Consider the following 18,137-nt stretch of genomic DNA (forward strand, 5'->3'; position numbering starts at 1 on the left):
ACGGTCCGATAATTTTCAAAGAGCCAGGGGGAGTCGGTTAGGCTACCCGTGGTCATTTACTCTGACACCATCCGTGACGCGACGGTGAAGGATGCCAAGGCCACCGAGGAGCACTGCCGAGCGGTGGAGGCCAAGCTGAAGTCTCTCCGCGACAGGCAGGCCACCGAGGCCCGCCAGCGCGAGGTGTAGGAGGAGGAGTTGAAGGCCCAGGAAGCTACAGTTGCTGATCGCGACAACGAGCTGGAGTATGCGGCGCAGAAGCAGGCCGCCGTGCGTGGCCGCCTAGAGAAGTTGAAGGAGGAGGTGGAGGCGGAGAAGGCCCAGCTAGAGGCCAAGGAAAAAGTTCTTGCCAAAGGGTGTGCCGCCTTCGATTCTCTTGAGCAGAGATCTCGTGAGGCACTGCGGGAGCTCTACGGAAGGAGGTTGAAGGAGCCATTGGTGACTGCTGAGGAAGGCCCCGCCGAGCTGCTCCCCCAGCTTGTCACGACGCTCGAGGGTGTTGTTATTGGAGTCGGAACAATGGTGGAAGGAGAAGCCCGCGCGCTCTCCGCCTCGGCTGTGACGCGCGTCTTCAGCCACCTCCATCTTCGCGACCCCAGCTTTGACTTCGAAGCCTTGCTTGAGCCTGTGGACGAGGAGCACTGCACCGCCACTGCCGAAGCCTTGAAGGACCAGGTGGAGGCCCTGCTGCGGAAGTTCCTCGCCATCGATCCCACGCCCACGGCTGATGGCGCCACCGACCCTACGGCCACGGCTGACGACACGGGTGACGGTGACGTTGTCGACGACATGGCACTCCTCGCGGGCGACGGCAATGCCCAAGGCTGAAGAAGAAGCTCGATGGTGGCGCTCCCCTCCATTTTATTTCCTGCAATAGGAATCGTGCCTCGTGGAGGCGTAATAATTTATGTTTGCTACTTTTGAGAAACAGTATGTCTTGTAATATTTTGCTAGGGTTCTGTGATTTCTTTTCCGTTTGCTTTAATGTTCTGCGTCGGCAGGGCCCAGCCCCGCGCATACCTCAGCCGCCGCTGGGTCATCCGGATCACCAGGACGAGACCAAGGGGTGAGGTGCTACGTGACCAGTTAGGCTCCTGACTCACGATGCTCAGGAGTCCCCCTTGACGTACAAAAGCCCTCGGGAAGGAGATGCGAGAGTAGGCCTTAGCATTCTGCGTCGGTAGGGCCCAGCCCCGCGCAAACCTCAGCCGCCGTTGGGTCGTCCGGATCGCCAGGACGAGACCAAGGGGTGAGGGGCTACGTGACTAGTTAGGCTCCTGAGTCGCGATGCTCAGGAATCCCCTTTGACGTACGAACAAACCTCCATACCTTTCCTCGCCGAGGTCCCGCTCGGGAGGGGCGCGCGAAGATCAGGTCCGAGGGACCTGGCAGGGTGGCGTACGCTAGGCGTGACCTGAGTGTAGCCCCCGTGCCCAGCCCCCTCGCACGACTTTCCTGAAGGGAAAGTGTTGCAATGAGGCTGAACACCGAGCCTGGGGGCTCCCTGAGGTTAATGCGGCCATAGGGCCGCCCCCGGTTGTTTATCATCAGCGCGGAGCATGGCGCTTCCGCACTTGCAGGGGCATAGCCGTTCCTCGACCGTGTCGACTACCAGCGCGGAGCATGGTGCTTCCACGGGTGCGTGGGTGGGGGCTCCATCTGAGTGGAGCCCCAGGGGCGTGTATAGCCCCGCCTGACACGTAGCTTGCACGGCAGGGCTAAAGGAGGTGTGTCTGGGCACTCGTGAGCAGCGCAGGACTCACGAGGCCCTACCTCAAGGCGGGTTGCACCTGAATTTGATTCTTAACACTTGTGATGGCCCTGCGAGATGGTTAGACAACCTGCGCCGAATGAATCTCCTGAGGTTATCACATGAGAAGGCCAAGCACCAACGACCCCAGGAGGTGACGTGAACGGGGTCAGCCCGCCAGACAGAGCTCGGTCGTTGGGTTTATCGACGCTGCAAGGGACGGACCCGAGCACAGACGCCGTGCCCAGTCTTCTCATGTGAAAATCCTGAAGAAAGACAACCGACGCGCGACTCCCATGGTGACGAGGCACCGGGTCGCGTGCCCTAGCTCGTCTGCCCCGATTAGCTCATGCGAGAAAAAGGCACCAAGGGCCATGGGAGGTGACGTACACGGGAGCTGGCCCGCGACCCAGAGCTCAACCTCTTGGGTTTAGCAATGCTGCAGGGATGGAACCGAGCACAGACGCCGTGCCAGTCCTTAATCATGAGGCGGTCGTGGGTGGGTTTGCAGGGGCGTACGATGTTCATGGCAACGAAGTACCGGACAAGCAGATGATAATCATAAGGCGACTCATGTAAGGAGGTAAAGCTAGTCCTGATAGATGCAAAACGATACATGCCGTAGGGACGGACCCACGCGACTTGGGGATGCTGCAGCCCGAGGGGCGCCCCCAACTGAATAAACCAGAAAATGCCACCTGGCACCATTGCTGAAGACATGTTGAAGTAGCTGAAGACGCATGTTGAAGAAGTCGCTCCTCACGAGCACCCAGGTCCTGAACCACGGGAGGCTCGGGAGGCTCGCAAAGAACAGTCGCCATTTCCGCCAGGACCGCCTAGTGCCTGGCCTCCTGAGCCACCAGAATGCTCCTCAAGCGGCACTGGAAGGTGACATCCGTGTTCGGCAGGCCGAAAGGCATGCGAACGTAGCTGTGAGGGGGGACCTCACACCGACCAACGTGCGATGGCTAGAAGCGCTCCTGGGATGCGGCCCTGTTGAGCCCTGGAATGTTGACGCAGACGCGTGGCTCGTTGTCCTCGCCAGGACAAGGAGCTGCGCCAGGTGGTGGGCGGCGGTCGCCGCGCATGGCTCTCGCCTCTTGAAGCTCCTCGGTTGCCTTGGTGATTAACTCCTGAGCACCTGGCACCTGGTGCCTTATGCCCTCCTGGCGGAAGCGCGCGCTGAAGCACGCCTCCACGTGGTGCCCGAGCGCCTCCCTCGTGACATTGGCTAAGTCAGCAGCCCTCCAGAGGAGAGCCCCTGAGCCCAGCCTGAGAGGGGCGTCGGGCGCGCCTTCCTATGCGAGAGAGGGAGGCGCCTCGTCCGTGGGCGCAGGTCCTGAGGTGGTGCCACTAGAGACACCGCTCTCCCGAGGCTCTTGGTGGAGCAGCTGCTTCTTCTTCTTAGGGATAGCCTCAGGAGGGTAGACGGTGCCTTCGTCGTCTAGGTTCTCGACCGCCACAGCCTGGTAGGCGCGCTTGAGAGAGCACACTGCGTCCTTCTCCTCGGAGGTGATTGTGATGATGTCGCGGTTTTCTGGCATCTTGAGGACGTTGTAACCATGATGAGTCACCGCCATGAACTTGGCAGGCCTGGATACCCAAGGATGGCATTGTATGGAAGGCGAATGTTGGCGATGTCGAAGTCGATGAGCTCAGTGCGGTAGTTGTCGCGCTTGCCGAAGGTGACAGGGAGGCAGATCTGCCCTATGGGGGTGGTGGAGCCGTCGGTCACTCCTGAGAAAGGCTTGGTGGGCTGCAGCTGATCATAGGGCACTTGAAGGCGGTCGAACTTCTCGATGGAAAGAACATTGAGCCCCACACCGCCATCGAATGAGGGTTTTGGTGACGAGGACGTTGCTGATGACGGACGAGGAAAGCATTGGGAGGGCACCAGCAGTTGCCGCGCACTGAGCTGGTCGGACGAGCTGAAGGTGATGATGCACTTGGACCACCTGAGCGGGCGCGTGGCCTCGAGCCTGGGGAGGGCCGCGTTCACCTCACGGGCGAACTGCTTGAAGATGCGATGAGAGACTGGGGCCTGAGCACCACCCAGGATGTAGGCGATGGCATGAGGCTCCTGGAAGCCCCCAGCCCCCTCGTCTTGGTGGTGGTCGTCGTTCCTTCTTGGTGGTGGTGGCACTGGAGGGAGGCCGACATTACCCTGAGGACGGTCCTCACGAGGCTGATCTCTCCAGGCACCCTCACGAGGCTGGCCTTGCCACTCCTGGCGAGGGTCGCGGTCTTCCCAGCGCCCTCCATTTTGGCCTCCTCCATGGCCGTAGCCTCGATCGTTGCGCTCGGGGCGACGACCGAGGCGCCCGTTGTGGATGGCCCTGAGCTCCTGGCAGTCATTGGTGTTGTGGTTGTGTACGCTGTGGAAGACGTAGAACAGTCGCCTGCCCTTGGATGACTCTGGGTGGTCGCAGCCGCACTTCATCTTTGGTTCAGCCGCAAGCACGGCCGGCCCCTTGCACTTCACGTCCTTGACCTTGGCCTTCTTGTCTTCTGGGTCAGCCCCCGGGAGTTCCAGGAGGGAGAGGCGACCCTCCTCAGCTCTCGCACACTTGGTCGCCATGTTGAACATCTCCAGAGCTGTGCACAGGTCCTCGTGTATGGCGAGCTCCTCCTTCATCTTGACGTCGCGGACGCCATCAGAGAACGCCGAGATGATGGCCTCGTCCGAAACCTTGGGGATCTTGAGGCGAATGCTGTTGAAGCGCTGGATGTACTTCTGCAAGGTCTCCCTTGGCTGCTGCTTGACGCGTCGCAGGTCACCCATAGCCGGCGGCCGGTCGCGGGTTTCCTGGAAGTTGGTGACGAAACGCTCTCACATCTTGCCCTAGGAGGAGATCGATCCCGCGGGCAGGTTGAGGAGCCACGAGCGCACGCCATCCTTGAGGGCCATGGGAAACCAGTTCGCCATGACCTTCTCGTCGCTGTTGGTCGCCTTGATGCTCAGCTCGTAAAGTTGCAGGAACTCAGCAGGGTCGGGGGAGCCATCGTAGCGTGGAGGCAGGTCGGGCTTGAACTTTCCCGGCCAGACAACGCTGCGTAGCTCGGGAGTGAAGGCACGGTATCCCGCGGTAGTCACGGGAGCCCGTCGTGGAGGTGGAGCCTGATCATGGTGGTCACGCGCCACCATCGCAGGTGGCGCGCGGTCTTGACGTGGTGGTGCAGGGAGTGCAGGAGCATCTTCTTGCGGTCGCTGGACCTCCTGGCAGCTTTCTTCTTCACGCGCGGGTGCCCTGTGCGGCAGGTCATGCCGCGGGGCCGCGCTCCTTGTTCCTAGGCCGACGTCTTGATGGGGAGGTAGCGAAGGTGCTCCATGGGTTACGTTGCCCGCGGTGGGTGGCGGGCGAGGCAGCGAGAGAGATGATGCAGGAGAGCCCCCAGCGGCGCTGACAAGCTCGGCGATGCGGTCCAGCCAGTCTTTGTAGAAGTCGTCGACATGGCGGTAGCACAGGACCTCGTGCGCCATGAGCAGCGCAGCCTGTGCGTCCGCCGGCCCACGATGAGCGTGAGATGACGAACCAGCCGGAGTCAGCGACGGGGTGGCGGTGCGTCCATCACACCACACGGAGGGGTGCAACGATGAAGCTTGCTGCTCGTGCCCCGCAGGGCCGGTGGCGGCGTTGGCGGCAGGGGATGGAGAACGACGGGGGGGGGGGGGGGGGCGCCGGCGGGGCGCCGTCTGGGCGACACGAGCGGCAAGGGCGGCTCGGCGCTCAGCACAGGCTCGACGAGAGTCAGCCATGGAAGCGGTGGAGCGGTGGCGAGTCAACCGGCGGAAGAGAGGCTTCGATGCACCCCTACCTAGCATGCCAAATGTCGGATTCAGGGTTCCGCAGACCCTTGAGATGTTCGAACTCTGGGGTGCGTGCGAAGAACTCGTCCTCCCCAGTCTGCCTGCTCACCGATCCCACGGCCTAGCTCGATGAATCTAATGGGCAAGAGACACAACAGTTTATCCTGGTTCGGGTCACCTTGCGGTGTAATACCCTACTCTAGCTTTGTGGTGGATTGCCTCGAGGGTCTGAGGATAAACTAGTACAGGGGTGGAACAGCCTCAGGAGGTGAGCTGTTCTTGAGCTCGATGAGCTGGTGAGTTGGTCAGGGTAGAATGGATCCGTCCCCTCTATGGTGGTGGCTAAGTCCTATTTATAGTGGCCTTGGTCCTCTTCCCAAATGTAGGCGGGATGGGATCCCACCATGGCCAAATTCAAAGGGGGACAGCTAGTACAAGCTATCCTGACAAAAGTAGTCTTCGCCTACAAAAGCCTCTGGTGGTGACGTTGCGGTGGGCTCCGCGATGACCTCCGTCCTGCCGTCCTGGCGGTCTTGGTCTTGTTGCACCGGAATGGAAACCTTTTTCTTGATTCCTCGGGACCCCGCGCCTGCGCTTGCCTCCTTAGCACCAAAGAGGAAACTGGTACACTATGCCCGCTGGCGCCCGCCTGGCCTTGGTCTTCATGACTCACGTCATATGAATCTCGCGAGGTGCAGCTTGCATAGATATCTCTGCTCCTCGGGAGCCAGCCTGGGGGGGCCGCCCCCCAGGGAGGTCTTGGTGTCATCCGCCTCGCGAGGCTTGGCCCCTGCGAGGGTCTTTGGTTGTTGATGCTTGAAGCTGAGTCGTATTGGGCCATCGATAGAGCCACGCCATGGGTCGCAGGCAGGCAAGTCTGGGTACCCCCGTTCCCAGAACGTCGACACCTTCCCCACCCCCTTTTCTCCCTGACCACAAGTCACATTTCCCATGTTTCCTCCTTCCTTCCTTCTGAAGCTATAGCCGCTTCCTCGCTTGCTTCCTCTCTCTCGCCGTCTCACATCCTACCGCCGGGGTCACCATGGTCTTCTTCAATGACCTCTCCAGCGGTTCCTCCTGCGATGACGGCTCCTTCACCACCCGGGTATGCCCCTCTTCTCCCTCTTGGGTTATGACTTGGAATGAAGGATTTTAACCCGGCGGTTGATTTGAGTCATTTATTCCTCTTGTAGCTCCCTAGGGCCATCAGTTGCAAAGAATGGAGCGAGGTGGATGAAGATCTGCCTGCTCGTTGTCACCATCAATCTCCATGCGTGAAGTTAGTTGCGTTTGAATCTGTGGACAGTGGGAGGAAGTTTCTGGCATGTGCAGAGAAGGTTAGCCCCACTTTCGTTGTTACAAATCATTTGTTATATGTGATTCAGACACTATCACTATGTTATGTTATTCTGGATGTTAAGACAGTGTCACAGTTTGTATCTAGTATCTAAAAATGTTGCCATCTCATCAGTGGTGCCATTAGAAAATTATTTGGCACCGCTTCAGCAGTTTGTGCGGCCAACTTTGGTGCACACATCCGAGCAGCCAAGCAGTAAAATACTAAATCTTTATGGCACGAAGGAACCGGAAATCGAAGCAACTAGGTGCTCCGGAGTCCAGATCCCTGATTTTTCCTGCTGCATCGGCTCGCCAGTGCAGGGCACTGGTGCCAAATGTAGCAACAATTGTCTTTACACTGGTTTTGGCATACATAGTGGACGGCCTTAGTGCTATTAGTTCTATGTTACTAAATTTGTGCATGTACACACCTGTTAGTATCAATTTGATGTCATCCAAACATTGTCGTTATGCTGTTGTAGTTATATTTAGCTTCCTCATGAAATGTTCAATTTGTTATTTATAGTACATGACTAAGAACTTGTAGCATTGTTGTAGTTAATTATAGCTTCTAATGTTTCAGAATTTGGTTGTGTTGGGGAGCGTAGTAATTTCAAAAAAATTCCTACGCACACGCAAGATCTATCATGGTGATGCATAGCAACGAGAGGGGAGAGTATAGTCCATGTACCCTCGTAGACCGTAAGCGGAAGCGTTATGACAACGCGGTTGATGTAGTCGTACGTCTTCACGATCCGACCGATCCTAGTACCGAAAGTACGGCACCTCAGCGATCTGCACACGTTCGGCTCGGTGACATCCCACGAACTCTCGATCCAGCTGAGTGTCGAGGGAGAGCTTCGTCAGCACGACGGCGTGATGACGGTGATGATGAAGCTACCGGCGCAGGGCTTCGCCTAAGCACTGCAACGATATGACCGAGGTGGATTATGGTGGAGGGGGGCACCGCACACGGCTAATAGATCAATGATCAACTTGTGTGTCTATGGGGTGCCCCCCTCCCCCATATATAAAGGAGTGGAGGAGGGGGAGGGCCGGCCCTCTCTATGGCGCGCCCTAGGGTGGGCGTAGGATTCCCCCCTTCCAAGTAGGAGTAGGAGAGGAAGGAAGGAGGAGAGAGGGAGGAAGGAAAGGGGGCCGGCCCCCTCCCAATTCGTATTGGGCTTGGGGGGGGGGCACGCCCCCTCCTAGGCCGCCTCCTCCTCTCTCCCACTAAGGCCCAATGAGGCCCATACAGTCCCCGGGGGGTTCCGGTAACCCCCCGGTACTCCGGTATATGCCCGAACTCACTCGGAACCATTACGATGTCCAAACATAGTCATCCAATATATCAATATTTATGTCTCGACCATTTCGAGACTCCTCATCATGTCCGTGATCATATCCGAGACTCCGAACTACCTTCGGTACATCAAAACACATAAACTCGTAATACCGATCGTCACCGAACGTTAAGCGTGCGGACCCTACGGGTTCGAGAACTATGTAGACATGACCGAGACTCATCTCCAGTCAAAAACCAATAGTGGAACCTGGATGTTCATATTGGCTCCCACATATTCTATGAAGATCTTTATCGGTCAAAACCGCATACCAACATACGTTGTTCCCTTTGTCATCGGTATGTTACTTGCCCGAGATTCGATCGTCGGTATCTCAATACCTAGTTCAATCTCGTTACCGTAAAGTCTATTTACTCGTTCCGTAATGCATCATCCCGTAACTAACTCATTAGTTACAATGCTTGCAAGGCTTATAGTGATGTGCATTACCGAGAGGGCCCAGAGATACCTCTCCGACAATCAGAGTGACAAATCCTAATCTCGATCTATGCCAACTCAACAAACACCATCGGAGACACCTGTAGAGCATCTTTATAGTCACCCAGTTACGTTGTGACGTTTGATAGCACACTAACTATTCCTCCGGTATTCGGGAGTTGCATAATCTCATAGTCATAGGAACATGTATAAGTTATGAAGAAAGCAATAGCAACAAACTAAACGATCATCATGCTAAGCTACGGATGGGTCAAGTCAACACTTGATGCTCCTTCTTGATTTCTACCTCCACAGCTTTTAGCATTGCGAAGAGCTCGGGAATTGTCTTATCCATCCCTTGCATATTATAGTTCATCACGAAGCTCTTGTAGCTTGGTGGCAGTGATTGAAGAACTCTGTAAATGACACTATCAACTGGAAGATTAACTCCCAGCTGAGTCAAGTGATTGTGGTACCCAGACATTCTGAGTATGTGCTCACTGACAGAACTATTCTCATCCATTTTGCAGCTATAGAACTTATTGGAGACTTCATATCTCTCAATCCGGGCATTTGCTTGAAATATTAATGTAACACCCCGCATGTAACTTGCCATATTTGTAACTCCGACTCTTGCCATTTCCGGCTATGTGATAGGTTTTTTCCCTCCGTTGTTGGGTTTTGTCTTTCGTTTTGTATTTTGTCATGTCATGCATTTTCATATCATATCATCATGTGCATTGCATTCGCATACGTGTTCGTCTCATGCATCCGAGCATTTTCCCCGTTGTCCGTTTTCCAATCCGGCGCTCCTATCTTCCCCGGTGCACCCTTCTAGTTTTCTTTCGTGTGCGTGTGTCAAACTTTCTCGGAATGGACCGAGGCTTGTCAAGTGGTCTTAATATACCACCCGGAGACTACCGGTCAAGTTTCGTTCCATTCGGAGGTCGTTTGGTACTCCAACGGTTAACCGGGCCTCCGCAATGTCCATTTGAGTGTCCAGCAAAAAACCCCTCCAAAACCAGCCCAAAGCCCACCAAACTCTCTTCCATGCTCTAGGTCGTTCGATCACGATCGTGTGGGCGAAAACCGCACCTCATTTGGAGTCTCCTAGCTCCCTCTACCTATAAATGAGTGGGCATCCCGAAAAACGAAATCTCAGACGAAACCCTAACCCTCTCCCTCCGCGCCGCGCCGGACGCGTCCGCCCGCGCCGGACACGTCCGCCGCGCCGCCCGGCCAACCCGCGAGCGCCACGTGGCCGCCTCCAGCCTCGCCCCGCCGCCGGCCCGCGGGGCCCGACTCCGGCCCCCGCGGCCCACGCCCGCCGCCGCGCGCCTGCCCCGCCGCCGGGCGCCGCCTCCGCCGCGCGCCTGCCCCGCCGCCGGGCGCCGCCTCCGCCGCCGCCGGCCATCGCCATCGCCACCGGTCGCCGCCGCCACGAGCTTCCCCGCCGGTCCCGCGCGCTCGCCGCCCGCCGCCGGCCACCTTCCCCGCCGGAGCAGCCCCGCCGGCCTCGTCCTCCCCCACCGGCGCCGCCGCTCCCTCTGCCTTCCTTCCTCCTCCCGCCGGCGACGAGCTCGGGATCGAGCAAGCCTCCTCGATCCGATCTGGTATAGCACTGTTCCCGTTGACTTTCCCCGAGCTCCGTTTTTTTCCCAAGTCTGTGAATTCCATCAGCAAGTGCTTGTGTTCCCGATGCGATAACTTTGTGCATGTAGCTCCGATTCACGCGTATAATATGTCAAATTGTTCGCCTCGTGATGCTCTTCATTTTGTTCAATTGCATCATTTTCATTCGAGGTCATCTTGATGCCCAAATCTTCGTTGGAAGAGGGCTAGTTGCTGTTAATCTCTGGTTCTTAACAGAACTTGGAGATTTGTCATTTTTGTATCATTTATTCTGTGCACCTTTTGAGCATGAGCTCCACATGTGTTTTGAAGTATGCCATGCCATCTTTCCAGTGGTATAGTCCATGTATTTTTGTGATCTATGTGGTGACTAGCACAAGCATGCAAAGTAGGTCCCGTAATATTTCTGATTTCAGGGACTTAGTGATTTCTCTAAGTCCTAGTCTGCTGTAATTTTGTTTCCATGAAAACTTGATGCTACAGAGAGATCCATGCATATTTTGGAGATGTTAAGTAGGGATGTTTTGTAGCTATAGTTGTAATTGATCCATTCCTGCAATTGTTTGCAATTTTAGAGTACCATAGCATGACTCAATCTTGCTCTACTTTTTCTATAAAATATTTCTGACAGATTCTTAACATGACATGCATTTTTGCCAAGCTTATGGTAGTTGATCCATACATGCTATGCAATTGTTCTTGCCATGGATAGCTTCATAAACATGCCATCTTTCTGTAGGTATGCTTGGGTTGTCATGCATTGCTCTGTAGTGAGTGCATCAAGCTCACAAAGAGTCCTACATATTAATATTTCTGCCATGCTCTGTTTTCTGCTAAGTCTGAAACCTGATAACGAAACTTGCTATGTTTACATGCTTGCCATCATATCTTCTGGCCCTTTTTGGCTTATCGTCAGTAAGGGACTTTTGTAATGTGCATTTAGTAGAACACTACCATGCCTTGTTTTGCTATGTTAAGTTCCTGTAGCATGTTGATTTCGTGCTCTGAACATTGCTACCTGATGCTGTTTTCTGCCATGTCCAGTTTTCCACCAAGTCTGTGAACCTGTAATCTTTTACACTTTTGCCATGCTTGTTTGAGCTTGATATGTTATGAACTAGCAGTAGCTCAGTGTTCATCTTTTGTCAAGCATCTCCTTTAGATTACTTCCATGTGCTTTGTTGCTATGTTGGGGTGCTGTAGCATTGTTACTTGTTGTATTTTAAGTGCTATCTTGCTGTTAATCGCAGATTAGTGTCATTCTTGTTTTGCTCGCCATTTGCAAACCGTGCATCCGATTCCGGTGATCTTTATATCGATTTCGACCGAAATCATCTCATCTTTCCAGTGGCATGCTTGGTTTGCCAAGTTACTGCCATGTTCATCATTTTCCTTCCGGAGCACGCATACGCATCGCATACCATATCTTGCATATCATACATGTCTTGCATCATGTTGCTTGTGCATTTCTCGTTGTTGATTGTGGTTCCGTTTGTTTGTGTTCTTGTCTTGGGTAGATCCGGGAGACGAGTTCGTGAACGAGGAACCTGTCGAGTACGCTTACGAGGATCAAGCTTTCGACAACTCTGAGAATCTTGCAGGCAAGATGACCACCCCTCGAAATCACTTCTATCTTTGCTATGCTAGTTGTTCGCTCTATTGCCATGCTCGCTACCTATCACTTGCTATATCATGTCTCCTATTTCAGCCATGTCAGCCCCTAACCATCTTTTCCTAGCAAACCGTTGTTTGGCTATGTTACCGCTTTTGCTCAGCCCCTCTTATAGCGTTGCTAGTTGCAGGTGAAGTTGAAGTTTGTTCTATGTCGGAACATGGATATGTTGGGATATCACAATATCTATTATTTAATTAATGCATCTATATATTTGGTAAAGGGTGGAAGGCTCGGCCTTATGCCTGGTGTTTTGTTCCACTCTTGCCGCCCTAGTTACTGTTATACCGGGATTATATTCCTTGAGTTTGCATTCCTTACACGGTCGGGTGATTTATGGGACCCCCTTGACAGTTCGCCTTGAATAAAACTCCTCCAGCAAGGCCCAACCTTGGTTTTACCATTTGCGACCTATACCTTTTCCCCCCGGGTTTTCTAGAGCCCGAGGGTCATCTTTATTTTAAACCCCCGGGCCAGTGCTCCTCTGAGTATTGGTCCAAACTGTCAGTCGCCGGTGGCCACCAGGGGCAACTCTGGTCTGGCCTATCGGAAGCTTGGACAATCCGGTGTGCCCTGAGAACGAGATATGTGCAGCTCCTATCGGGATTTGTCGGCACATTCGGGAGGCTTTGCTGGTCTTGTTTTACCATTGTCGAGATGTCTTGTAAACCGGGATTCCGAGACTGATCGGGTCTTTCCGGGAGAAGGTTTATCCTTCGTTGACCGTGAGAGCTTATGATGGGCTAAGTTGGGACACCCCTGCAGGGTATTAACTTTCGAAAGCCGTGCCCGCGGTTATGTGGCAGATGGGAATCTGTTAATGTCCGGTTGTAGATAACTTGTCACTTGACCCAATTTAAAATACACCAAGTGCGTGTGTAGCCGTGATGGTCTCTTCTCGGCGGAGTCCCGGGAAGTGAACACGGTCTGTGTTATGTATGACGTAAGTAGGTGTTCAGGACCTCTTCTTGGTCATTGCTAGATGACGTCCGCTCCATTGCTTCTCTTCTCGCTCTCATTTGCGCAAGTTAGCCACCATATATGCTTTTGTCGCTGCAGCTCCACCTCTTTGCACCACCTTTTCCTACAAGCTTAAATAGTCTTGATCTCGCGGGTGCGAGATTGCTGAGTCCCCGTGACTCACAGATACTTCCAACACCAGTTGCAGGTGCCGACGATGCCAGTGCAGACGATGGCGTCGATCTCAAGTGGGAGTTCGACGAGGAACGTGGTCGTTATTATGTGTCTTTTCCTGATGATCAGTAGTGGAGCCCAGTTGGGACGATCGGGGATCTAGCATTTGGGGTTGTCTTATTTTCATCTGGATTTTGACCGTACTCGGTCTATATGATTGTATTTTGGATGATGTATGAATGATATTTATGTATTGTGTGAAGTGGCGATTGTAAGCCAACTCTTTATCCCATTCTTGTTCATTACATGGGATTGTGTGAAGATGACCCTTCTTGCGACAAAACCACTATGCGGTTATGCCTCTAAGTCGTGCCTCGACACGTGGGAGATATAGCCGCATCGTGGGCGTTACAATTAACTTCAACTCCTGGAACATCTCATATGCTACATGACGTTCAAAACGTCGTTGAAGTCCTGGTTCGAAACCGTAAAGCATGGCACACTGAACTATCGAGTAGTCATCAGCTTTGCTCTACCAGGTGTTCATAACATCTGGCATTGCTCCTGCAGCGGGTTTGGCACCTAGCGGTGCTTCCAGAACGTAATTCTTCTGTGCAGCAATGAGGATAATCCTCAAGTTACGGACCCAGTCCGTGTAGTTGCTACCATCATCTTTCAACTTAGCTTTCTCTAGGAATGCATTAAAATTCAATGGAACAACAGCACGTGCCATCTATCTACAACAACATAGACATGCAAAATACTATCATGTACTAAGTTCATGATAAATTAAAGTTCAATTAATCATATTACTTAAGAACTCCCACTTAGATAGACATCCCTCTAATCATCTAAGTGATCACGTGATCCATATCGACTTAAACCATGTCCGATCATCACGTGAGATGGAGTAGTTTTGAATGGTGAACATCACTATGTTGATCATATCTACTATACGATTCACGCTCGACCTTTCGGTCTCAGTGTTCCGAGGCCATATCTGCATATGCTAGGCTCGACAAGTTTAACCCGAGTATTCTGCATGTGCAAAACTGGCTTGCACCTGTTGTATGTGAACGTAGAGCTTATCACACCCGATCATCACGTGGTGTATCGGCACGCTGAACTGTAGCAATGGTGCATACTCAGAGAGAACACTTATACCTTGAAATTTAGTGAGAGATCATCTTATAATGCTACCGTCGAACTAAGCAAAATAAGATGCATAAAGGATAAACATCACATGCAATCAATATAAGTGATATGATATGGCCATCATCATCTTGTGCCTTTGATCTCCATCTCCAAAGCACCGTTATGATCACCATCGTCACCGGCTTCACAACTTGATCTCCATCGAAGCATCGTTGTCGTCTCGCCAACTATTGCTTCTACGACTATCGCTACCGCTTAATGATAAAGTAAATCAATTACATGGCGATTGCATTTCATACAATAAAGCGACAACCATATGGCTCCTGCCAGTTGCCGATAACTGTGTTACAAAACATGATCATCTCATACAATAAAATTTAGCATCATGTCTTGACCATATCACATCAAAACATGCCCTGCAAAAACAATTTAGACGTCCTCTACTTTGTTGTTGCAAGTTTTACGTGGCTGCTACGGGCTAAGCAAGAACCGTTCTTACCTACGCATCAAAACCACAATGATTTTTCGTCAAGTTTGCTGTTTTAACCTTCTACAAGGACTGGGCATAGTCACACTCGATTCAACTAAAGTTGGAGAAACAGACACCCACTAGCCACCTGTGTGTGAAGCACGTCGGTAGAACCAGTCTCGCGTAAGTGTACGCGTAATGTCGGTCTGAGCCGCTTCATCCAACAATACCGCCGAATCAAAGTATGACATGCTGGTAAGCAGTATGACTATTATCGCCCACAATTCTTTGTGTTCTACTTGTGCATATAACATCTACGCATAGACCTGGCTCGGATGCCACTGTTGGGGAACGCAGTAATTTCAAAATAATTCCTACGCACATGCAAGATCTATCATGGTGATGCATAGCAATGAGAGGGGAGAGTCTAGTACACATACCCTCGTAGACCGTAAGCGGAAGCATTATGACAACGCGGTTGATGTAGTCGTACGTCTTCATGATCCGACCGATCCTAGTACCGAAAGTACGGCACCTCCGTGATCTGCACACGTTCGGCTCGGTGACGTCCCTTGAACTCTCGATCCAGTAGAGTGACGAGGGAGAGCATCATCAGCACGACGGCGTGATGATGGTGATGATGAAGCTACCGGCGCAGGGCTTCGCCTAAGCACTGCAACGATATGACCGAGGTGGATTATGGTGGAGGGGGCACCGCACACGGCTAATAGATCAATGATCAACTTGTGTGTCTATGGGGTGCTCCCTCCCCCGTATATAAAGGAGTGGAGGAGGGAGAGGGCTGGCCCTCTCTATGGCGCGCCCCAGGGGAGTCCTACTCCCACCGGGAGTAGGATTCCTCCCTTCCAAGTAGGAGTAGGAGAGGAAGGAAGGAGGAGAGAGGGAGGAAGGAAAGGGGGGCCGCCCCCCTCCCAGTTCGGATTGGGCTTGGGGGGGGCCTCCTAGGCCGCCTCCTCCCCTCCCGCACTAAGGCCCAATAAGGCCCATACACTCCCGGGGGCTTTCGGTAACCCCCCGGTACTCCGGTATATGCCCGAACTCACTCGGAACCATTCTAATGTCCAAACATAGTCATCCAACAGACCGATATTTATGTCTCGACCATTTCGAGACTCCTCGTCATCTCTGTGAACATATCCGGGACTCCGAACTACCTTCGTTATATCAAAACACATAAACTCGTAATACTGATTGTCACCGAACGTTAAGCGTGCGGACCCTACGGGTTCGAGAACTATGTAGACATGACCGAGAGTCATCTCCGGTCAATAACCAATAGCGGAACCTGGATGTTCATATTGGCTCCCACATATTCTATGAAGATCTTTATCGGTCAAAACCGCATAACAACATACGTTGTTCCCTTTGTCATCGGTATGTTACTTGCCCGAGATTCGATCGTCGGTATCTCAATACCTAGTTCAATCTCGTTACCGGCAAGTCTCTTTACTCGTTCCGTAATGCATCATCCCGTAACTAACTCATTAGTTACAATGCTTGCAAGGCTTATAGTGATGTGTATTACCGAGAGGGCCTAGAGATACCTCTCCGACAATCGGAGTGACAAATCCTAATCTCAATCTATGCCAACTCAACAAACACCATCGGAGACACCTGTAGAGCATCTTTATAGTCACCCAGTTACGTTGTGACACTTGAGAGCACACTAAGTGTTCCTCCGGTATTCGGGAGTTGCATAATCTCATAGTCATAGGAACATGTATAAGTTATGAAGAAGGCAATAGCAATAAACTAAACGATCATCGTGCTAAGCTAACGGATGGGTCAAGTCAATCACATCATTCTCTAATGAGGTGATCCCATTTATCAAATGACAACTCTTGTCCATGGCTAGGAAACTTAACCATCTTTGATTAACGAGCTAGTCAAGTAGAGGCATACTAGTGACACTCTGTTTGTCTATGTATTCACACATGTACTAAGTTTCCGGTTAATACAATTCTAGCCTGAATAATAAACATTTATCATGATATAAGGAAATATAAATAACAATTTTATTATTGCCTCTAGGGCATATTTCCTTCAGGTTGTTGTCTTAGTAACAATTAATTAATTTGCACATTGATCTTTTTGAGAAGATATGTCATAATTAATCCGTTTCTTCAGTTTTTCAAAATATGTACACTATAAAAAATACACTTCCGTGATGATACATGTTATTCACAGTAGGTCACGTTTTCTGTCATGCATGTACATCCATGACGATTTTATGACGGAATCAAGATAGTCATACCTGTGCTGTCATAGAAGTGTTCCATCATATTACCAAAATTATCGTCATGGAAGTGGACTATTACCAAAATTATCATCATGGAAGTGGACGATAAATCGCGCGTCATAGAAGTGCTTTCGTCAAGGGTGACCGACACGTGGCATCCACCATAACGGGTCGTCATTAAGCTATCAGGTTCCGGTTTGGATCCGATAACCCGTTAACAGCCCGGACCAATGGCGATTTTCCACGTGTAAAATTCTCATTCGCCGACGAACCACATGTCGGCTCAGTGTTGGGACAGATGTCAACCGTCCATTTGACAAGAATCGCCAATGAAACATTGACACGTGGGACGGCCCAATAGAGGCCCATATAGGTCTAAAAGCTGGCCCAGGAACAGGCCCACAAGATTTTGTCAGATCTAATGGGTCGGCCCGTTAACAGCCTAACATTTTCTTCACCAAATTATAGCCCACATCAGATACGGGCCGTTAAATGACTGCAATATTCTGGGCCAGTTTACGGCCCATATCAAATCCGGCCCATTAATAGCCTGCAATAGTTTGGGCCAAATTACGGTCCACACCTGATCCGTCGCATTAACTGACTTTTATTTCTTGGGCCAAATTACGACCCATAAGAGATACGGCCCTTTTAACAGCTACTGTGCCACTGGGCCCATTGGCCACCTGATTTGCTCTTCGGCCTCTTAATGGCCCATTTAACAGTTCGCCCGATATTAGTTTCGGCCTATCACCGGCCCTGTCTACACATGGGCCTCTTTCGGCCCGGTTTCACTTTCGGCCATTTAAAGGCCCGAGTTGCACCTGGGCCTAATTATGGTTTGTAGTTACTTTCGGCCTCTAAACGGCTCGTAGTCTTCGTGGATACATTCTAGCCCAAAATTGCATATCGGCCTGTTGAAGGCCCTTGAGAGTGTTGGGCCTAATTTAGGCCCGTTATACATCCGGCCTGCTTCCCACCCGTCATGTAATTGGGTAAGCAAAGGCCCAAGAACATTTCACCCTGTTAATGGCCCGTCTCCCGCATGGGCCAATAATGGGCCAATTTATATTACAGCACGCTATCGGCCTGTGATTTGTTCGCCACAATTAGGGCTGAATCTAGTTCACAATCTGTT

Source organism: Aegilops tauschii, chromosome 7 (genome assembly GCF_002575655.3).
Source record: "Aegilops tauschii subsp. strangulata cultivar AL8/78 chromosome 7, Aet v6.0, whole genome shotgun sequence".
Taxonomy (NCBI): Eukaryota; Viridiplantae; Streptophyta; class Magnoliopsida; order Poales; family Poaceae; genus Aegilops; species Aegilops tauschii.